Here is a 7,832-nt window from a genome sequence, read left to right as displayed (position 1 = left end):
GAATAGTCCAGATTGTTTAGCAATGTGATTCGCATGGATAATTAAAAGTCTGAATACAAAAAGAACATAGTCAGAAGTAGCCAAATGTCAATACCAGTCTCCCTCTTCCCTACTTTCAGGTGAAGTTCCTGAAAATAGTTGAAATTCCTGAGTAAATGTTTGTACTTAGATCACTCTTAAAATAACTCTTTGATTTTTCCTTGCCAAATGTGTATGTTCTACTGAAGGGAGGTAATATTTTAAAGCCCAAATAACATTGATAAAGAATACAGCTTTAGCTAGGCTGGGTTAAAACTTTTGTGTTTCACTGCTGATACTGGCATTTTGGAAAACTAGATCCAATTAGTCTAGAGTACAAAATATGAATCCACATAATGTGGTGTCAGATCTTTTGTCTTGCCTTCCCCTTTTCTATCTATGAAAATTATTTAGAGCTCTATTCTTTAGGTATGTAAAACAATCTCCCCCCCCAAAAAAATACTTAAATTTCTATTAATGCTAATCAGCATGATAAATAATTTAGGATGACAAAAATTATATTCCAGCAACACCTGAATTGATTTCACAATTCTTTCAGAAATATAAACTAGGACAGTTCAGTTACTATATAGCTAACCCTACTGTACTTGGGTTGCCAAAATATAGATTACAATTACATGGCAAAAAAAATAATTCTATATTCCTTTGCTTATCATTGGTGAATATCTGGACCTTTATACCCAGATCTGTATGAAATCACATAATATTTATTTGGAAATGCATCTAATTTGCCTTCATACTTCACAAATCTTTGTTTTTATACTATAAATACTGGTAATAGCTATGCTAAGCACATAAAATGTTTGGATTTGCTTATGCTAAATAAGAGAGACCAGTTGGTACTCCAGTTCTGAACCTTCCCAGCTGTGGCACCTATTTATGAGGCGACTCTGGGGAAGGGTGGGGGCCTTCAGTAATGCTGCAGGAAGAGTTGCTCACCTTTCTTTCTAAGGTGAAGTTAGCTAGGTCTCCTGTAGTGCACTTGAGAAGCGCACAAGCAGAGCTGCTAAATTGGCAGCCAATCTACTACTCTGCAATAATATTGTGGTCTCCTGGCTAATGTAACAACGCCATATGCTAATAATATATACTAACTAAACTCCTTTTGGAATGAGCAGCACATGCATGTACATACAGACACACACATATCAAACAAGCAAGCAGCTGGGATGATTTCCAGTACCATGTCTGATGAATGTATAGACCTTTCTTTAAGTATGTAGGTTGGTACCCAAATGTGCATTACAGGATACTTGGGAAACTCAAACTGACTGTAGAAGTAATTTTTGTGAACTACCCTGTCATGACAAGTTAAATATTGTAATAAATAACATAAAATAAAGATACAAGTTATTCTGATGTGTTTTATTGTCGATAACTTTTTGCTATCTGTTCCTTTTAGTTTCTAAATATTTTGTAAACAATTTCAAAACAAAGTTGATTAATGCAGGGTCTCTGGGCTATTCTGCATATATGAAATATTATTGTACTGAAAAAGGTTTTCGTTCTACAAGGCAATCAACGATGCACAAAAGAAGAAAGGGAGAGATCATGCAAGACTGTTCAAATATTCTAAAATAGTTGGAACAGGTTCTCTCCAGAATGCACTCTTAAGTATCTGTGTTTTCCACATGGGAAAAAGTAGCAATGCAAAATATCATAAATATCTGGGTGGGTTTTACATTCAGTGGAAACTAAAGTGAGAGGATAGCATTGAAACAAAGGAGTGTGGTTAGGAGGTGTCAAAAAGTCCAGATGGCCATCAGAGTGTGATATAAAAATCCAGTTTTTCCTTTATTTACACATTACCCTGAGGATGTCTCTGCTCTACTACCCACAATTTCTTTTCCTGACCAATCCAGAACTTCTCCATTTGTTCCATAGGATCATGCTTGTTTAGTCACACAAATATACATACATACATATACACAGACACACACACATTCTGGCCTAGTATCAATATATTGAATAAACAAATAACCGATAAAAAAGGAAGGCATTTCAATTCCATGGATATGGTTACTATCTCTGCTTCTTTCTTCCCCTTCTTCCTGCAAACACCCTTGGATTGAAACATTAATGATCCATAACTTTTTTTTCCTAAACCTAATTTATGCCATGTTTGCCATTTGTTTTCTATGGTTATGCTCCTTATAAACCATTTGGAACAAAAATGGCTAGGAAACAAGTGAATGGATCTTTAAAGATAATATAATAGAATGTACATATAAGTCATTTCAAAGGGGACATAAGTCTTAAGACTTTCTGAAAATTTTAGAAATTTTGGAGCATGATTCTGTTTACTGAAATTGATTTAAAGTAATCCAGATACATGATAAATCATGGTATTTGCTCTGTCTTATTTCTCAAGTGTATGTGCCTAGATTTTCAATTGCTTTCCATATCTATCTTAAGACGTATATACAGAGAAGTATACTCAGCTGTGAAGTTATAATCACAGAATACACTTGTTCCAAAGTAGGATTAGATGACCTAGTACACTTTACCTATTTCCATCAGCCCTTCTCAGTTTTATAGCAAACTGAGTGTCGTGTCCCACTCCTCCGCTGACGGCTGGGTCCGGGAAATCCGAATCAGGCTTGCCTCTGCAGCTCTGCCCAAAGTCCTAGCAAAGTCCTCAGAGCAGGCAGGAGACCAGTAAGTGACTTCAGCAAGATAAGTTTGACTTTTGCCTGACTCAGAGACTGCCAGAAAGTAGCTCCTTTATATAGGCCATGGGGTGTGGCTCCATGACTCAGCACTCATTAAGGCCTGCCCTCCTTCCTCTGTTGCCTCCGCCTCTCCAATCTTCTGATGCGAGGGTCACTCCAATCAGCTGTTCTTGGGAGTAAACCTCCTCAGGCTCACCTGCTGTGGAGGAGGGGAGGGGTCTAGCTGCTCCGTTTGCCTGGGCATGGAGTCAGGGCTGGGGCAGGAGATGCTCCTTCTGCAGTTTGTGGGGGCATGGAGCCAGGACTTGGGCCGGAAGGCATACATTCCTCAGTGTTGGGAGCAGGTAAGAAGGCCCGGCTGCTCTGAGGCGGCAAGACACAACACTATCCTCACCGCAGGGCCCTTCCCCGGGCTGACGATCGGGATGCGGTCGGGCCGGGTTCTGCTCGGAAGGCCCGCACCAGGTCCGGGCGTGACGCCGGAGGCGTTGACCCAGGTGAACTCGGTCCCGCACTTGCCACGCAACCAGGTATTGGAAGCGCCTTCAGCCAGCGGGAGTCGCGATGCTGTGCACCTCGTACTCCTCCGCCCGCCCCGCCGACAGCGACGGGTGGCGCCGGGCGCCGAGGGAGACGGCGGGCCTCAGGGACCAGCAAGGACCGATGGAAGACGGGATGGATCCGCATGGAACGCGGCAGGGTCAATCGGTAGGCCACCGGATTGATGACCGCCGACGGGAACGGACCGATGAACCGTGGTCCAGTTTCTTCGCCGCCGGTCGGACGGGAGATGCTTTGTGGAGAGCCACACGCGGTCTCCGACCACCAGTGGGGGTGTTGCCCGTCGGGAACGATCGGCGACCCGCTTGTAGTCCTCCTTCGCCCGATTCAGCTGCCGACGCACCATCTGCTGGACCGCGTGCAACTCGGAGAGAAAGGACTGTGTCTTGGGAACCGGGGAGTCCGGGGGCGCCAGAGGGAAGAGCCGTGGATGGTACCCCAAGTTGGCCAGGAACGGGGTGGTCTGGGTGGAGGTGTGTTGGGAGTTGTTGAATGCGAACTCCGCTAGGGACAGGTAATTGGCCCAGTTGTCCTGCTGTTGGTTCACGAAGCACCGGAGGTACTGTTCCAGGACGCCGATGACCTTTTCCGTCCCGCCGTCGGTCTCCGGATGGTGCGCCGACGACAGGCACACCTGCACCTCCAATGCGGCCATCAGGCTCTTCCAAAAGCGGGCCGTGAACTGCACCCCACGGTCCGACACCACCCTGTCCGGCAAGCCATGGAGGCGGAAGACATGCTGCAAGAAGAGACGGGCTGTCTTGGTGGCGGTGGGCAGCCCGCGGCACGGGATGAAGTGTGCCATCTTGGTGAGCATGTCCACCACCACCAGCACCGTGGTGAACCCCGAGGACGGCGGCAGGTCCGTCAGGAAGTCCATGGAAATCGCCCCCCAGGGTCTGTCAGGAGTCGGCAAGGGCTGGAGGAGACCGAGGGGCCCCGTGGCGGCCTTGGCTTGCCGGCACGGCACGCAGGACGCCACATAGGCATGGACATCATGCCGCACCCGGGCCACCAGAAGGTCCGCTACCAGGTTGAGAGTCTTGAAAACCCGAAATGGCCCGCGGCAGGGTTGTCGTGGCACTGGGTCAGGACGAGGGACCGAGCGCCCTGCGGCACATACAACCGCCCCGAACTTGAGTACGCTGCCTTCCAATGTCCACGGAGACGGGGCCCGCCTCCGCCGCCGCTGCTGAGACCAGGCGCCTTGGCGCTGCGCCTCGCACCCGGGCCCGTAAGTCCACCGGTTCCCGGCGGCGCCAAGGCTTCCGCCGCAGTACGGTCCGTGGAGGAAGAGGGTCTTGGGCGCCAGGTACTCCGCTTACGGGACAGGGCGCCCGCCCGTTGTGGCCACTGGGGATATAGGTGACGCGAAGTTGAACCGGCAAAGAACAGCGACCACCGGATCTGCCGCTGGTTCAACTTCCGAGCCGTGGTGAGATGTTCGAGGTTCCGATGGTCCGTTCGGACCTCCACCTGATGCCGGGCTCCTCCAGGTGGTGCCGCCACGCCGAACGCGCCTTGATAGCCAGCAACTCCTTTTCCCAGATGGTATAGTTGCGCTCGGAAGGGTTGAGCTTCCGCGAGTAGTACGCGCAGGGAAAAGAGTGCCGCCATCCGCCGGGCCTGTAGCAGCACCGCCCGAGGGCGACGTTGGAGGCGCCCGCTCCACCACGAAAGGCCGGTGCGGGTCGGGATGTCGCAGGATGGGCTCCGTGACGAAAGCCTTCCTGAGAGCCGTGAAGGCTTCCTCCCGCGGGGACCCCACCGAACGGGACCTTCTTCTGAAGGAGCTGGGTGAGCGGAGCCGCCAGCGTGGCGAAGCCCGGGATGAAGGTCCGATAGTACTGGCGGCCCAGCAGCCGCTGGACATCCTTCACCCGACGCGGGCTTCCCAGCTGCTCAGGGCCTCCACCTTGCGCTGGTCCATGGCGATCCCTCGGGTGAGAGGATGTGCCCGAGGAACTCAATGGACGACGGAGGAAAAACACTTCTCCAGCTTGGCGAGAGCTGGTGCTCCGCAGGCGCTGCAGGACCAGGCGGAGGTGCTGGAGGTGACTTTCCTGGACCGAGTAGACCAGGATGTCGCCCAGGTAGATCACCACGAACCGATCCAACATGTCCCGGAACACATCGCTCATAAAATGTTGGAAGACGGCGGGGCGTTGGTCAGCCCGAACGGCATGACCGTGTACTCGTAGTGTCCGTACCGGTGCCGAACGCCGCCTTCCACTCGCCCCTTCACGCATCCGCACCAGGTTGTAGGCCCCGGAGGTCGAGCTTGGTAAAGATGGAGGCCTCCGCAGCCGGTCCATCAGCCCGGGATGAAGGTCCGATAGTAATTGGCGAAGCCCAGCAGCCGCTGGACATCCTTCACCCGACGCGGGCTTCCCAGCTGCTCAGGGCCTCCACCTGCGCTGGTCCATGGCGATCCCTCGGGTGAGAGGATGTGCCCGAGGAACTCAATGGACGACGGAGGAAAAACACTTCTCCAGCTTGGCGAGAGCTGGTGCTCCGCAGGCGCTGCAGGACCAGGCGGAGGTGCTGGAGGTGACTTTCCTGGACCGAGTAGACCAGGATGTCGCCCAGGTAGATCACCACGAACCGATCCAACATGTCCCGGAACACATCGCTCATAAAATGTTGGAAGACGGCGGGGCGTTGGTCAGCCCGAACGGCATGACCGTGTACTCGTAGTGTCCGTACCGGTGCCGAACGCCGCCTTCCACTCGTCCCCTTCACGCATCCGCACCAGGTTGTAGGCCCCGGAGGTCGAGCTTGGTAAAGATGGAGGCCTCCGCAGCCGGTCCATCAGCCCGGATGAGCGGCAGGGGTAGCGATTCCGCACCGTGATGGCGTTCAGCCGGCGGTAGTCGCAACACAGGCGCAAATCCCCGTCTTCTTTTTACGAAGAGGACCGGGGCCGACAGAGGGACTTGAAGGCCGGATGAACCTCGGGCCAGATTTTTGTCCAGAAAGTCCCTGAGGGCGCCAACTCGGCTCGGACATGGAATACAGGCGTCCCGTGGGCAGCGGGCGCCGGGTTGCAGGTCCACGGGCAGTCGAGGGCCGGTGCGGGGTAAGCGGTCCGCCTCCTTTCGCTGAAGACGCCAGCGAAGTCCTGCAGCTCTGGGGCACGGCGACGGCCGGGTGAAGACGCCCTGGCCGGCGAGGTGTGGCGGATGTGGTCGACACACTGCAGGCTGGGAACGAGATGGCGCCCGCGACCAGGCCACCTGAGGGTCGTGCGTCCGCAGCCAGGCCAGTCCGAGGATCACTGGGAAGTGGAGGTCCGCTGTCACGTAGAAGCGAATCGCCTCCTCGTGGTCCCCGATGGCGGCGCAAGGGCTGCGTGGCGAAGTTAATGGGTCCGCCCACCAGCCCCCTCCCGCCGATGGTCTCGACGCCCATCGGAGGGTCTACCGGAACCAAGGGGACACCAAAATGGTCCACGAAGGCCCGGTCCATAAAGTTCGTGGTGGCCCCCGAATCTACCAGCGCGGTGCCGATCCTTCCGCCGGTCACCCACCCACACCCGGTGTCCAAAATCAGGTGCCGAGGGGCCCAGGGTCCACGCCGGCCATGTCTGGCGGGTTATCCGTGCCCGCCTAGGGTTTCTGCCGGGCCTGCCCTGCTTCCCGACTGGCCAGGCCGGGATTCGGGACGGGCGACGTGTTCCGCCGCGCTTCCTGGGGCATGCGGCGCGAAATGGCCGGGCTCCCACAGTACAAGCACAGCCCCTTGGCGCCCGCCCGCCTCCTGGGCCGTCAGGCGAGGCCTGGCCGCCCTAACTCCATGGGCCTCGGCGGCAGCCACGGCGCGGGTGGCCCGGGACGGGTCGGCACGGTCGAGGGAGGGCGACGGTCTTGACGGTTGCGGGCGGCGACAGGACGGGCGTTGCTGGAGACGGGTGTCGAGGCGCAGGCAGAGGGGCACCAGGTCAACGAGGGTCCGCGGCGCCCACCCGAGCCAGCTCGCCTGCAGCTCTTCCGAAGGCCCCTCTTGAACGCGTCCGCTAGTGCCGTGGTCGCTCCAGTCCGAATCATGGCACAGCAACCGGAATTCCGCGATGTACTCCCGGAGGGGGCGGGGCCCTTGTTGGATCTCTCCGAGGCGCCAGGCAGCCGTCTGGGCCCGCACAGGGTCTTCATACATCAGGCGTAGTTGCCCCCAGAACCCCTGGTAGTCCGCCAGCAAGGGGCTGTCCCTGAGCACCAAGGGCGTGGCCCACTGCGCAGCCTGGCCAGACAACAGGTTCATCACGAAGGCCACCCTGGCCCGGTCATCTGAAAGTCCCCGCCGCATTGCCATGTAGGTCTGGCACTGGGCCATGAAGGCCGGGAACATCTCCATCCGCCCTGAGAACTTCTCCGCACCGTACGGGGCGGTGGCGCTGAGGAGGAGGAGGAGGAGGAGGTTGGACTGCTGGGGCATTCCCAGCAGCCAGTTGAGCAGTCAGCTGGGCGACTTGCTGTTGCAGTTGCTGGTTGTCTGTTTGTAGCTGCTGCACAATCAGCGCCAGCTGTTGCAGATCCATCTTGTAGATGTGTCAGGAGTCAG

The sequence above is a fragment of the Ahaetulla prasina genome, chromosome 7, assembly GCF_028640845.1.
Source record: "Ahaetulla prasina isolate Xishuangbanna chromosome 7, ASM2864084v1, whole genome shotgun sequence".
Taxonomy (NCBI): domain Eukaryota; kingdom Metazoa; phylum Chordata; class Lepidosauria; order Squamata; family Colubridae; genus Ahaetulla; species Ahaetulla prasina.
The sequence above is the reverse complement of the archived record's forward strand: the minus strand, read 5'-3'. Positions refer to the sequence as shown.